The 16,534-nt window shown below is 41.1% G+C and overlaps 1 long non-coding RNA gene across 1 annotated transcript; it reads left to right on the top strand.

The window, feature by feature from the left end:
- LOC26532300 (uncharacterized) lies at positions 1–1,671 on the top strand. Its single transcript, XR_001453560.2, has 3 exons — positions 1–949; positions 1,305–1,464; positions 1,529–1,671. It is a non-coding gene; the product is annotated as an uncharacterized lncRNA (long non-coding RNA).
- Positions 1,672–16,534: the final 14,863 nt, after the last annotated feature.

Raw genomic sequence — 16,534 nt, 5'->3', positions numbered from 1 at the left:
TTAGCTGGCAATCATTCTACAAATTTTAAACGTCAAAATAAACATGGTGAAATATTTAGAACGTGCGACAGCGAAGAGGAGGCCGAAATTGAAGTTGTAAAGAATACGAAATTACACATGAAACAAGTGAAGAATCTATTGTAAATTCACTTATTAAAATTTTAACAACTGACGGAAAGAAATTTTTATTTTTGGATAGCGAGCGATTTAAAGAAATTCTTGATCCAATTTATAATGCCATTGGTATGAACCCAAACACGTCGAGAAACTTTATGAGTTTCGTATCCGTAAGAAACGAAAATGAATCAAAATATGTGACGCTGTGAGTAAAAAAGACAACTTATTGAAAAGACCGTTTGCGTTGACTTTTTTAGCCAATCGGTCTGTGCCAGCGTCACTCGTATCTCTCTTTGTGCGATGTTCGATAAGAAAGAGTCTCACGAACAGCTCAACGTAAAACGCTAAACGGTAAACCGAAACGAAAAGAAACGAAGTCTGCTGTTCATAGAGAGAACGAGGGTGCATGCTCTTATACCCGATACTTAAAATTAGTATAGTGGTATATCCCAGCAAACTAACAAACATGCCTTTTGCATGTACGATATGGTTTTGTATCGCAAAACTCACGCAAACGAGGTCGCAAGCGAGACAAAAATGAGCTCTAATTCTTGGGTCGCAAAACGCTCGCAAACGAGTGCGCAAGCGGGAGTTTTACATTAGGAAAGTGCGCTGCGACTGTGCTGCCGGTCCGGCAAGCTTCCTTCGACAGATTAGTGGTCGAGAAGTCATTCGTGTTTTTCTTTTGCTACATGTGTCCAGCATTAGAAACAAGTGCTAATAAAGCGTGCGTTCCTTGCGCCGGCATTTCAATTATTTTCGTCGAACTGTGCAGTGCAAAGTTAGAAAATCTACAATCTCTTACGCATTTACTAGAAATTTCTACCAATAGGTAAGTACATTATTAATAAAGAAAATGTCCTCCAAAAGAAAAAGCCGAACATATATCGGAGAGGCTTGACATGTGCAAAGAGCTACTGGAGATTTTTAGGTTAAATCGAATTATAGGCAAAATATTTCGGAACCCGAACACCAACAAAATGCATTATCTGGCGAAAGTAATGCATTCCAGTTTACTGAAAATGCGGAAAATAATAAATTTCCATTCACTGAACATTCCAGTTAAACTGACTTTAATAATCGGTTAGCGAAGTGGCTGTCTGCTAATAATGTCAGCCATATGGCAGGCAATGCCTTGCTTTTTATTCTGTGTAAATCTTTTGATTAATCTCTTTTTTTTTCTCAAGATCAAGGAATTAATCGCTATCAATGAAAAAACGTTTTATAAGCTTATAAGGAGCTCCTGGCGACAGATTACAAGCAATGATGTGGCGAAGTTTTTCTCCTGGCGTGGGACAGAATCCAAAAAGTGTGTAAGAGGACTTCGAACCACTTTAGCACTAAGAAGTAAGTTTTACTATTTTAGCTTGTGTAATTACCTAATTTTTCATATTTTTTATATTGTCTACAGGTGCATTTAAACAGAAGCTTGCGCTCGAGGATCAGGACTACGACCATACAACTCAAAAATATTTCCAGTATGCTCAGGAACGGAAGGCCAGATTGGAAAAAAGTGATGGCAAAAAGCTTAAATTGTAGTACATAATACATACATATACATATATCCTCAATATTCATATTAAATTAATTTCATATTAAAAATTAAACATATTTTTTATTGCGGAACAAAATGGTACCAAAGACTATACAATACCAATATTGTATAGTATTTGCTGCTACCCATACACTTTCCTCTCATCCTTTTTCGTTTCTTCGGTGGCTGGTGCGCGGTGGCTTGTAAAGTATACAGAGCAACATTTGTTGTCTCTTCTTTGAGTGGTTCGGCGTTCGTTTACCATAGGGTTAGTTCGGAAAGTACCCATGTAGGAACCAGCCAAACAAGTATTTCGGGCATGTTCAATCGGGACCCCCATTACTAGAGGGAGACTACATGAGCTAGAGCAACCAAATGTTGTATCCAGACTCCTGTGATATGTCACTGTTACAAATGTTGCTAAGACCTTAAAAGAAAAGTCTAGACATTTGCGAGTTGAGTTGTAAATTCAAACTAAATTTTAATCTTAAAACAGAGCCTTATATATGATTTGACAATGAGGTAGGAGGTAAAATTTTGTATTCTCTAATTATCGTTAGACCTACGCAAAGGATACATTTTACTGCGGGTGTCTATTTACCCGATACTCACAATGAGTATTGGGGTATATTAGATTTGTGGTAAAAGTGGATGTGTGTAACGTCCAGAAGGAATCGTTTCCGACCCTATAAAGTATATATATTCTTGACCAGCATCAATAGCCGAGTCGATTGAGCCCTGTCTGTCTGTCCGTCCGTCCGTCTGTCCGTCTGTCCGTCCCCTTCAGCGCCTAGTGCTCAAAGACTATAAGAGCTAGCGCAACGATGTTTTGGATCCAGACTTCTGTGATATGTCACTGCTACAAAAATATTTCAAAACTTTGCCCAGCCCACTTCCGCCCCCACAAAGGACGAAAATCTGTGGCATCCACATTTTTAAAGATACGATAACACCAAAAACGCAGAATCGTAGAGAATGACCATATCTTTTAGACTGCAGAATCTGAATTGGATCGTATTATATATTATAGCCAGCATCAAGAAAACAATTTCATTTTTTCTCGCCCTGTCTCTCTCTAACACACACGTAGCATAGGCGACTTTGCTTAGAGTAAAACATTAGCGCCTAGATCTCAGAGACTATAAAAGCTAGAGCAACCAAATTTTGTATCCACACTCCTAATATATCGGACCGAGACGAGTTTGTTTCAAAATTTCGCCACACCCCCTTCCGCCCCCGCAAAGGATGAAAATCTTGGGATATTCATAAATCTCAGAGACTATTAAGGCTAGAGTAACCAAATTTGGTATCCGCACTTCTGTTAGATCTCACTATAAAACGTATATCTCAACATTTCGCCCCACCCCCTTCCGCCCACACAAAGGACGAAAATCTGTAGCATCCACAATATTGCAGATTCGAGAAAACTAAAAACGCAGAATCATAGATAATGACCATATCTATCAGTTTGCTGAATCTGGATCAGATCAGATAATTTTTATAGCCAAAAGGAACAAATCAATTTGCACTGGCTACGCAGCGCCCGACGTCACGCTCAGACTGATTTTCTGTCTCTCTCGCACGCACTCTTTGTCGTGTCTTTTAATATTAGCGGCGTCTGCCGGAGGAGAGCCATACTGACTTAGTATCGGGTATAACTGTAGAGTTGCGGTCTCCGCAGCAACTCACAACGTTCCCCCTCGTTTTGTAGTATCTTGCGATGGGCTACAGATCTTTGTTTACACTCGAACTGTCATTACTTATCTACTTTATGTGATTTCTTTAGAGATGCATTTTTTGGATAGATGCGTGAATGTGTACAATAATATGTTTATGTTTGAACATTCTGCAAGGGGCCGAAAGTGGCGTGGTTTCGACGATAATATGTTCATGTTTGAACAAATGTTTTTCAGAACTTCGCAGCGCCCCCTTCTGCCCCCACCAAAGACGAAAATCGCGGAATCGTAGAGAACGACTATATCTTCTAGACTGTGGAATCTGAACCACATCGTGCCATTATTATAGCCAGAATGAGGAAAACAATTTATTTTTCTCTCGCTCTGTCCCTCTTTATCACACACGTTTCTTGGTCGGCTTTGCCTGTCGCTAAAAGGGAACGCCTAGATCTCAGCGACTAAGTATACGACCTAGAGTAACCAAATTTAATATTTCGCCCCACCCCTTCCGCCCCCACAAAGAAGGAAAATCTGTGTCATCCTCAATTTGGAAGATACGGGAAAATTAAAATCGCACTATCATAGAGAGTAACCATACACATAGACCAGATTGGCGAATTTTGATCAGATCTCTCTCGCACACAACTATTGTCGCTCAATGTATGCGCCATCTGCCGGGGAAAAGCCATTCTGACTAAATATTGGGTATATATGTAGAGTTGCGGTCGCAGCAGCCACTCACAACGATCCCCCTCGTTTTTATCAAATTCGCAAAGCCAGACGTACAGTGGCTCACAGCTTAAATAAACCAAGGCACTTCAGAACTTCTAAACCATCAAACTTACCAATGAAAATCAAATGTATGTACTATACTGTGGCTTTTAAGTTTTTCATCTCAAGCTCCGACATATGTCTGCAGCCGAGTTGGAAGAGCTGTCGATTGTAACTAAGGCAAAGATAATGTGGCTTAATGGCGCCTTTTATGCAGCAATCGATACGAAGCTTGCAGTGTCTTTCTCAGCCCCAACTCGTGCTAGACTTCCGAAGTTGGTGGCATTACCCAAATTTAGTGGGAGTTATTCGGAGTTTAAAAGTTTCATTAGCCTTTTCTAGAAATTTAATCATTTTTTTTCGTGCCTCTCTGATGAAACATTACGAACAATAAAGTCGTTCCAAGTCACTGAGGCCAATTATGGAATGGCCTTGGCGGGCCTAAAACGAGTATACGACGAGTATTTGATATTCACGAATAATATCTCCGCATTGTTCAATCCGCCGAGAATATCGCATCAGTCCGCATCGTCCCTAAGGAATCTAATCGATACTGTTTCGTTGATTTATAAATCGTTACTGTCGATCGGAGACAATAAAAAAATTTTGAATACAATGCTCATTCATCTGGTTTTGAACAGAGTCCACCCAGTGTCGAAAAAAAAGTGGGATGAACAGATTACTTATGAGATATTACCGCTTTGGTCCGACTTTGAGAAAATCTTGAATCGCCGATACCAGGATCTGTCTGCAGATGAATCGGCCAAACCAGGACAATGTCATGCCAAGCAAGCAGCATAATCGCAGTTCATTTGCTTGTTCTTCCACATCCGCCAACAGTAGAACTCAACAATTCAGAAGACCATGTAGTGTCAAACTGCCCTCTATTTTCGCGTCCCTCGGTTATGCAAAGGTTTGCAATGCAAAGCCAATAAATACATACAATTTTGCATAGATACACAGTGACTGCTATAGTCTCGCGTTGCCGCCCACCCAAGAGAGAACTTCTCCTCCGTCAGATCAGGATCAAGCTTTCACCTCACAGGGTCTGCATACGGCATTGTTGAACAAGGTACGTCGATCGTAAGTGTCCGAACTTAGAGAAGAGTTGGCCAGAGTTCTGCTTGACTCTCGATCTCAAACCAATCTTATTACCGAGGATCTTGCTCATCAAAAGATAAAATACACACAGTTGTGAAGTCACGAATAAATGGTAGTGATTTTTGATTTTTGGATCCTGAAATCAATAAAAATCAGGTGTAAAAACTGCCAAGATCCTACTCCTACGGGCGGTAGTATAATGTGTCTCGATGTTCCGGTGTGGTAGTAAATTCTTTGACGTCTTTTTTCATATTTGGCCAAAAAAGATTTCGACGAAGCTTTTTCAACGTTTCTCCGATGCCGCCATGAGAACTATGAGGAGGTGCGTGTGCATTACCGTTCGTTTTCGTAACTTTATAAGAAAAGCTAAGTCTAGATTCGATTGTAGATATGAAAAAAGATATTAGACCATTTGTAGAAATAAAAATATTTGGTAAGACCTATGGAGTATTATAGGTTCTGGTGCATCAGTTTCATGCCTAAGTGGGGAAGCTGCAAAGGAGTATACAAGCAAGAATAGGCCCTACATTGCAAGCAAGTCGGAAGTAGTCGAAATACGTGCTCGGAGTCTTCGTGGGAGCCTTCGACAACGTCGAGTGGAATGCTGCACTACGCCGCCTCCTTGATCTGGGATGCCGAGAAGCAGGCTTGTGGCGAAGTTTCTTCTCCGGCCGGAGTGCGAGCATCGTCAGTAGGCATGGAGTAGCCACTGTTCCGGTGACAAGATGTTGCCCGCAGGGTGAAATCCCTACCTGTGGAACTATAGTTCTCGCGCTATACTGTGATAAAATACCCCACTATCGCGCGCCATAGTTCAATAAAAATACCCCACGTCGCTCGCAAACATTCACAAGAAGCTGGTACCATGCGCCACTTAACGCCCCAGGAAAGAAGCAATAGCAATTACATAGCGACTCTTCCGGTTCCGATTAAAAGTATCCCCCCTTGGTGAGGGGCGAGGTGTATCTAACACGTCTTCCGATCTATGGGTCTCGGTACCTGGTTGAGAGCGCAACGGCACGATGAGCCTTGAGGCTCTCTAACGTTTTAACGTAACGTTTGGGTACTAACCACAGCCACGACTCTCGCGTTCTGCGTCGCAATGACATGTAGGCGTGTCGCTAAGCCTTCTTTCGTGCAGAAATGCATTGAGCGATCCGTGGTCCGTCAGCAACAACCCAGCACGCAGCGTGAAGCCAAACCTTTTCTCGCTGTAGACGAAGCCTGCGTTCGGGATGAATCGGTGCGTCACCCGACCTGGGGTGTCACCATTATCCCATCTGCGTTGCCACTCGCACAACAGGCCTTCGTCTAGTCGCGCCATCTTCTGCTTCCAGCTAAGATTTGCCAAATCTTCGTGGGTAGCCCTTCCTTCCACTTGAGGTAATATTCGGTGCGTCTGCTCACCAAACGTTTGTCTTCCACGCGTTCCACGGAAAAAGACATTTCTGATCCGATCTGATGCAAAAAACTCTTAACAAGATTATTATTTCTCCAGCGGGTAGTTACGCTTTAGTTTGAAGCTGATTGCTAGGCGTCTGGCGACCAGATGAAACCGGGGGCTTCAGCAAGTACTTGCAGTCCACCTGTTTGCCACTGTGGACACTGTTCGGCATACCGGCAGGCATCCAATCGGGACAATCCCTTGGATGCCTCCTGGCCACCACTTGTGTCGTCACGACGGACCAAACCGAGGCACCAAATAGTGCACAGTGGCACCATGTATCCGGCATATAATGTCCGCTTTGCGCGGGGACTGAGTCCCCAGTCGACCCGCAGTACGCGCGACAATGCCCCTACGACTCCGGTCAGCTTGATGCCTAGGTACCGATACTTGCGCTTATATGGCAGGCTTGCTCCAGCAAACCGTACCACTGGCGGCCGTCTAAGTATGCCTTTGAGCAGCATGATCGCAGTCTAGCTAGTGGAAACGGCAACACCGACTTCAACTCCCCAAGCACCTACGATGGACATTAACTCACCTCCGTTTTGCTCGAGCTCTGATCGAGAACAAGCGTCTCATAGGGACGGACAGAAGAATATGTATAGTTTATGGGGTCGGAAACTCTTCCGACCTAATATACCCCTATACTCGTTATGAGTATTGGTTATAAAAATACACCTAAATGCAATTGTAAAGTACAGACCGAAAATGTTTCTCGCCATAACTTTTCGATTTACTTGGAGCATTTTTCAGCATGGTCCGTACGTCAGCTTCAACGATACGAAATATGGCTCCCAAAGTTTCTTGTGGTATTTTATTGCCTTTGGAACTGGATCAAAAATAAATTCAAGCCCTGCGATGTGCTTGCGGGTATGGAGGTGCTATGGGCACACTGGTCTGGTCAGCTGTAGGTGTGACCGTCGAGGGCTGCGCTACAGTGCTGCCAGTTTTTTAGAGTCACCTAGTCAAGCTAAAAACTAAAAAAAAAATAGCTTAACAATAAGCTAACCATAAAAACACATCAGAATAATGGAAACTTTAATTTTATTGATATACTTTTTAAAAATGTTTAACTAAGTAATGACATGATTTTTTCACTTCATTATGCTATGGCCGAGTGCTCAGCAATGTACAAACAAACCGCAGCCTCCTGCATCTCGGTTTTTGAGGACTTTCTAACAAAATGTATTTTGTTTGTGCCATGCTTGAATTGGACGCAATATGTTTTTTTGCGACAGCATGCTGCCGTAATTCGCACAACTTGGCCCCAGCAGTACGATTTTGTGGGATCAGTCGGCACATTGCGTAGCCACTCCTTAGATTCATTGCTTGTATGTAATGTGCAAACATGTGCAATACTGTGGTGTGACTAAAATTTATCAACAAATAATTACCATACATTTATACACAAAATTGGATGATATACCGAAATACGAACAAGAAATATTATTTTTGTCCGATTTTTCGCTAAAAATTAACAAATATTACAATTACAAAAATAACGAGGGGGAACGTTGTGAGTTGCTGCGGACACCGCAACTCTACGGTTATACCCGATACTAAGTCAGTATGGCTCTCCTCCGGCAGACGCCGCTAATATTAAACGACACGATAAAGAGTGCGTGCGAGAGAGACAGAAAATCAGTCTGAGCGTGACGTCGGGCGCTGCGTAGCCAGTGCAAATTGATTTGTTCCTGTTGGCTATAAAAATGATCTGATCTGATCCAGATTCAACTTCAACAGATTGAACTTTTAAATAAGCTAGATTTCAAGCTATAAGCATTTAAATTGGTTTTCAAGCTATTTGGCTGTAAAATAAGCCAACTCCAGCTTAAAATAATCTAAAATGGCAACACTGCTGTGCTTTGGTGATGATCATCTGCTTGTTATACCCGATACGCCAGTCACAAAACTACTCTCCTAGAGATCGAACGTGCCTACGCTAACTAAAAGCTCATCGCAAAACCTCGCACAAAGTAGAATCACCAACAACTACCAACAATTATAACTAAAACAGTTACAAACACAAATATTCAATTAAGTGACAACCTAACGGAATCAAAACCAGAGGCGCCGTAATGGGGGAACCCCAAGATCGAGGGCCTAGACTCTCTCCCCAAATTGAAACCCTTCTACAAACACCTGGACCGAAATTCGTCAACCTCTCGAGAACAGATCCCAACAAAGACCTCAACTTGGTATCCCCCTTTCTCATAAAAAAACAAGTTGACTACACGAAATGTGCAAAAAAATAAGAAACGGAACAATTTTGATAAAGACGAAAACAAACATACAAGCGAAAAAACTAATACACCTAAAATCTCTTGCAAGCGACATCAACGTCAACGTCACAATACACAACTCTCTTAACTACTCAAAGGGCGTCGTTTACTCTAACGATTTAAGAGGCATTGAAGAAGAAGAAATCCAATTAGAACTTGCGCACCAACAGGTCTCCGAAGTAAAGAAAATTTTGAAAAGAGAAAACGGATCTCTTAAAGAGACTGGCGTCTGCATATTAACATTCAACCTACTAACCCTACCGGAATACATAATGATTGGATACCATAGAGCCCAAGTCAGACAATATATACCACTTCCAATGAAATGCAACAATTGCTTCCAGTTTGGACACCTCCAAAAATTCTGCAAAAACAAAAAACTTTGCTTCAATTGCGGAGAGGACTTTCACATTGACGCGACCACACTAGAGAAATGTAACAAAACCCAGCACTGCATTAACTGCACTCTTCGAACCCACATAACTCCACCAGCAAAAAATGCCCTATCTTTATCACTCAATACGAACTCCAAGCAATCAAAACCACGAACAAATGCGACAACAAAACAGCCCTCTCAATACTACGGACACGGAACACAGATAATACACCCCACTTATTCTCTTCAGTCACCAACACCACACAGGCCTCTACGCATTCCCAACAACAATACACAGCATCACAACACACAACACCACAACAACAACACACAGCATCACAAAAACAACAACACCCCCAACAAGCATCCACATCCAAACGCCAAACTGTAACGTACCCTGATATCGACTCAGAAATATACAGTAAGATAAACACCCTATCAAATTCCCATAAAGACAGCACAACCTCTAACAATGTAAAAATTCTACCACTAACTACCTCTAAGCGCAGATTAGCAGCAATTAAGGCTGCGGACAAATTAAAAAGCTCAAGCAGCAAAAGAACAAGACAGAAGAACCCCAATACTGACGCCTTGAGTAGCAACAACTGCTTAATGGAAATAGAATCCGACTAAAACTAACAGATCAAGTAAAAACAACCCAAATAATCAGCACTCAAGAGATAAAAACTTACAAAAATGACTCTGACAATAATCCAATGGAACCTTCGAGGCTACAGAAACAACTATAATGAATTACAAATTATTATTAAACAATACCAACCGCATATAATTGCATTACAAGAAACACATTTATTTAATATTCACAATATACCCATTCTTATCAACTTCTCACTTTACGCTAAAAACTACTCACCCAATTTTGGGGGAGCAGCAGTCTTCATACACAACTCAATCCAATCAAAGGAAATACATTTACAAACTGACTTCGATGCAACTGCTATTGAAGTTGAATCGAAGAAAAAATTTAAAATAATTTCTGCATACATATCGCCCAGCCAAAATTTTAACGAAAGTAACCTACACAATGTTCTCAGCAATAACTCAAGCTCACTTATTTTAGGTGATTTCAACAGTTGGAGCAAACTTGGCTCACCAAAAAATAACGGAAGAGGCAATACAGTAGCCAAATTCCTAAATAACACCAACTTTATAATCTTAAACGACAAATCCCCCACACACTTTACCACTCACAATACATACACACATATTGACCTATCATTTTGCTCTCCAATACGCTAACTGGAAAATCATCGACGACCTTCACGGAAGTGACCATTTCCCTATCCTCATTACATTCTTTAACAATAACAAACAGAATAAAACACAAAACAACCCAATCTTCGAAATAAACTCAGCCAACTGGGATGCATTTAAGGACAAAACTGATTACTTTAATACAAAACGAGGGGGAACGTTGTGAGTTGCTGCGGACACCGCAACTCTACGGTTATACCCGATACTAAGTCAGTATGGCTCTCCTCCGGCAGACGCCGCTAATATTTAACGACACGACAAAGAGTGCGTGCGAGAGAGACAGAAAATCAGTCTGAGCGTGACGTCGGGCGCTGCGTAGCCACTGCAAATTGATTTGTTCCTTTTGGCTATAAAAATGATCTGATCTGATCCAGAATCAGCAATCTGATAGATATGGTCGTTATCTATGATTCTGCGTTTTTAGTTTTCTCAAATCTGAAATATTGTGGATGCAACAGATTTTCGTCCTTTGTGTGGGCGGAAGGGGGTGGGGCGAAATTTTGAGATACACGTTTTATAGTGAGATCCAAGAGGAGTGCGGATTCCAAATTTGGTTACTCTAGCGTTAATAGTCTCTGAGATTTGTGAATATCCCCAGATTTGCATCCTTTGCGGGGGCGGAAGGGGGTGTGGCGAAATTTTGAAACAAACTCGTCTCGGTCTGATATATTAGGAGTGTGGATACCAAATTTGGTTGCTCTAGCTTTTATAGTCTCTGAGATCTAGGCGCTAATGTTTTACTCTAAGCAAAGCCGCCTATGCTACGTGTGTGTTAGAGAGAGACAGGGCGAGAAAAAATGAAATTGTTTTCTTGATGCTGGCTATAATAATAATACGATCCAATTCAGATTCTGCAGTCTAAAAGATATGGTCATTCTCTACGATTCTGCGTTTTTGGTTTTATCGTATCTTGAAAATTGTGGATGCTACAGATTTTCGCCCTTTGTGGGGGCGGAAGTGGGCGGGGCAAAGTTTTGAAATATTTTTGTAGCAGTGACATATCACAGAAGTCTGGATCCAAAACATCGTTGCTCTAGCTCTTATAGTCTTTGAGCATTAGGCGCTGAAGGGGACGGACAGACGGACAGACGGACGGACGGACAGACGGACAGACGGACAGACAGACATGGCTCAATCGACTCGGCTATTGATGCTGATCAAGAATATATATACTTTATGGGGTCGGAAACGATTCCTTCTGGACGTTACACACATCCACTTTCACCACAAATCTAATATACCCCAATACTCATTTTGAGTATCGGGTATAAAAATTCGCCCTCAAACAATATCAATAATGAATCATCATGTCTAAATAAAATTCTACTACAAAGCGCCCATCTTACCATCCCACAAACATCAATTAAAAACCATCCCAGAAACGTTCCCTGGTGGAACAATGGACTGCAAACTCTCAACAACGAAATAAAACAAGCATGGAACGAACTAAAAAAACACATTACAACTACAAACATCATTAGATTTCGAAAAGCAACGGCAAAAGAAAATAGAATCAGATATCACTTCCATAGAACTTTCCTCCGCACTCTCAAGCTTAAGGACCCAATGATTGCAAATACATCCCCAGCAGTTAAGGATAGAATTTTAAAACTCTACAATAATATACTTAATAACTATATACCCCAAACTTACAAAATAGGTCTTGTTATACCAATAGCTAAACCCGGCTGCATCAAAACATCAATAACCTCATACCGCCCGATTTCTCTAAACTCTTGCTTCGCAAAAGTTCTAGACAAAATCATAGCCAAGAGGTTGTGGTTACTACAAACAAACGTATGCACACAAATCAAGTTGGTTTCAAACGTGGAAAATCAGTTACAGACAATCTAGCGTACTTAGATCATCTCATAATGTTTAATGTTTAGAGTTCAACTATGGACAGTTAAACTGTGTAAAAATAGGAATGTACAAAACATAAGATTATCTGCTACTGGAAAGTACGGTAACACAATGCAAGGCCGAAAGAAGCTAACTTAGATTATTCATTAAAGAAGATTTTACTTTGGAAGCGCAAGTATCAAAGGAAAAAAGATGGAAAAATGTATTGTAATCGCGGCAAAGGCTACGGAAAGATTCATGGTCAGAGTAGTTTTAAGGACAGAGAGGAAGACGGAGAGGAAAGTAATGCCTAGTCGGGCGGGATGGGACAGCAATTCTGATAAGGCTAATGAGGGCCGAAGATTCAACCTCGCCTGAGAGGCGCAGCCGACTCTCATAAGAAGGAAGATGATGAGAGGGGTCCCAATTAAGTCCGCGCAGGGCAAAGATAGGGAATTTTTTTGAACGGACTCAAGCATATCTTGATATTTTTGGTAATGGAGAGACCAGATACAGGAACCATATTCCAAGATAGGCCGTACAAGAGAAACGTAGTGTAGTTTAGTGGTATAGGGGTCAGAAAATTCCTTCGACCATCTTTTGATAAAGCCAAGGACTCCTTTGGCTTTATTCGAAATAGCGGATATATGAGAATTAAAACATAAGTTCGGAACGAAGATAATGCCTAAGTCATTAACTTTGTACAGGCGTTCCAAGGAAATGTTATTAATTGTAAAGTCAAAAAGGTAAGGCTTGTTACGATGGAAGGTCATGACGTTACATTTGGAAATGTTAAGAGGAAGAGCGTTAATAGTACACCAATTGTTGAGAGCGTCGATATCTGATTGAAGAAATGACGGGGACACCGGATCGCTGTAGGAAAAACAGCTTGACATCGTCAGCATACATTAGGACTCGTGAATTCATTAAAACTTGGGGAAGATCGTTTATAATGAGTAAGTAATAATTTTTTCGAAGAGTTTAGAAATGGCAGATAAGTTGGAGATATAACGGTAGTTTGAGACGTCTGATTTAGACCCCTTTTTATACCCGATACTCAAAATGAGTATTGGGGTATATTAGATTTGTGGTAAAAGTGTATGTGTGTAACGTCCAGAAGGAATCGTTTCCGACCTCATAAAGTATATATATTCTTGATCAGCATCAATAGCCGAGTCGATTGAGCCATGTCTGTCTGTCCGTCTGTCCGTCCGTCCGTCTGTCCGTCCCCTTCAGCGCCTAATAGTCAAAGACTATAAGAGCTAGAGCAACGATGTTTTGGATCCAGACTTCTGTGATATGTCACTGCTCCAAAAATATTTCAAAACTTTGGACGAAAATCTGTTGCATCCACAATATTGCAGATTCGAGAAAACTAAAAACGCAGAATCATAGAGAATGACTATATCTATCCGGTTGCTGAATTTGGATCAGATCAGATAATTTTTGTAGCCAAAAGGAACAAATCAATTTGCATTGGCTATGCAGCGCCCGACGTCACGCTCAGACTGATTTTCTGTCTCTCTCGCACACACTCTTTGTCGTGTCGCTTAATATTAGCGCCATCTGCCGGAGGAGCGCCATACTGACTTAGTATCGGGTATAACTGTAGAGTTGCGGTGTCCGCAGCAACTCACAACGTTCCCCCTCGTTATGAATAGGAATTAGGTAGGATTCTCTCCAGACGGTGGGAAAATCACCAAGCTCGAGAGAGAGGTTGAACAGTTTCAAGAGGGGCGCGCAAAGAGAATCCGCACAGAGTTTGAGCACGGCACTGGGAACCAAATCTCGACCAGTGGAGAAAGAAAGTTTACATGATTTTAAATTAGTTAGAAGGCCATCATAATCAATAAAGGGGGGTGGATACAACTTGAACTATTAAAAGGGATAGGATATAAGTGCGAGGCAGGATAGTCGTGGGGTGAGGCGAGAATAGAGGGCATGTTATTAGAAGGAGCAGAGTAGCAAAGTTGAAAAAATGAAGAAAATAGATTAGCGATATCGGAATTGTTATCTGCGTAAGTACAATTTAAGTGTAAAGAAGAGGGATATTGTGAAGAATTACGTTTAGAGTTAACAAACTTAAAGAATTTTTTAGGATCTCGTTTAAAGTTGAGCTTACATTTTGCCAAATAACTATTATAGCATAGGGTATTACAAATTGAAAATTTAGATTTTGCAATTGAGTACTTAGAGAAATCTGACTGCGAACCAGACAGTTTAAACCTCTTATATAAACGAGATTTTATATTCCTTAGGTTTACTAGCCGCGGAGTGAACCAAATAGGGCCAGAAAGGTTTCTGAGAGGGAAAACTAATGGAACAAAGGTAGGAAAGATGAAAAAAACAGTGCTATAGAAAGCGTTAGTGGCGGGTTCGATTTCGCGAAAGTCGTCGGGGAATGACCAATCTATCAGAGAAAGTGCGCTGTTCAAAGAGGTAAAATCAGCCCTCTTGAAGCAAAATATAGCTGAAGGCTTTATGCAGGATTTGGTGGGACCAGGTGAAGGCAGCTGGACATCTATTTCCAGGGTAGGATGGTAAAGGTCTTCGGGAAAAGATAGAGGGGAACTTTGTTCGTAGAGTCGGTAGTAAAGACAAGGTCTAAAATCCTACCAATGCTATTGCATATGCCGTTTATCTGACCCAATGATGAGTCGGACAGAGAATCAACGAAATCGTGCTGTATGATTGGGAACATCTGGTTGGAGTTATAAGCTAGGATAATAGTTTTAACTCTAACCTCGCTGTAAATAAATAAATAAATAAATAAATAAATAAAAATTGGTATTGGGGTATATTAGATTTGTGGTGAAAATGGATGTGTTTAACGTCCAGAAGGAATCGTTTCCCACCCCATAAAGTATATTTATTCTTGATCAGCATCAATAGCCGAGTCGATTGAGCCCTGCCTGTCTGTCCGTCCGTCTGTCTGTCCATCTGTCCGTCCCTATTACCGCCTAGTGCTCAAACACTATCAGAACTAGAGCAACGACATTTTATATCCGGACTTCTGTGATATGTCACTGTTACATGTATATTTCAAAACTTTGCCCCGCCCACTTCCGCCCACACAAAGGGCGAAAATCTGTGGCATCCACAATTTCAAAGATACGAGAAAACAGAAACTACGCCGAATCGTAGAAGAGGACTATATGTTCCAGAGTGTAAAATATGAACCAGATCGTGTAATTATTATAGCCAGAATCAAGAAAACAATTTCATTCTTTCTCCCTCCGTCTCTCTCTAACACACATGTTTCATGGTCGGTTTTGCCAATTGCAAAATATGAGTTCAAGGATCTCAGAATCTATAAGAGCCAGAGCAAACAAATTTGGTATCCACAATACTGCGATATCGGATCTTGACCCTTTTGCGTGAAAATTTCGCCACGTAGCCTTTCGACCACGCAAAGGACGAAAATCTGTTGCATCCACAATATTGCAGATTCGAGAACGCAGAATCATAGATAATGACCATATCTATCAGATTGCTGAATCTGGATCAGATCGGATAATTTTTATAGCCAAAAGCAAGAAATCAATATGCAGTGGCTACGCAGCGCCCGACGTCACGCTCAGACTGATTTTCTGTCTCTCTCGCACGCACTCTTTGTCGTGTCGTTTAATATTAGCAGCGTTTGCCGGAGGAGAGCCATACTGACTAAGTATCGGGTATAAATGTAGAGTTACGGTCTCCGCAGCAACTCACAACGTTCCCCCTCGTTTTATTTAAGCACTGCACCTTACTGATAATAATGGATAATTTAGATGTTTTTCGATTCTTACTCTTTTGCGCACAATTTACAATTTAAAATTTATGGATTGAAGCTTTATGAAGCCTTAAAACAACTACGGCCCACAGTGGGGCCTTCAGCCATTTCAGCTCGCTAAATTAATAACTTCTGAACGAATATACATAAATATATATTTCCATCAAATAAAAGGCAAATGTTTCAAAATTTAGTATGCACGAGTACATGGTAATGTCTAGATGGTTAAAAGTTGAAATTTGTTGGCGGTTATTAATACTGATCAAAAATATATTTATTGTATGTGGTCGAAAACGCGTCCTTCAGGCTTTTACATACATTTACACGAACTTAATCTTTAATCT

Source organism: Drosophila pseudoobscura, chromosome X (assembly GCF_009870125.1).
Source record: "Drosophila pseudoobscura strain MV-25-SWS-2005 chromosome X, UCI_Dpse_MV25, whole genome shotgun sequence".
Taxonomy (NCBI): domain Eukaryota; kingdom Metazoa; phylum Arthropoda; class Insecta; order Diptera; family Drosophilidae; genus Drosophila; species Drosophila pseudoobscura.
The sequence above is the reverse complement of the archived record's forward strand: the minus strand, read 5'-3'. Positions and strand labels throughout refer to the sequence as shown.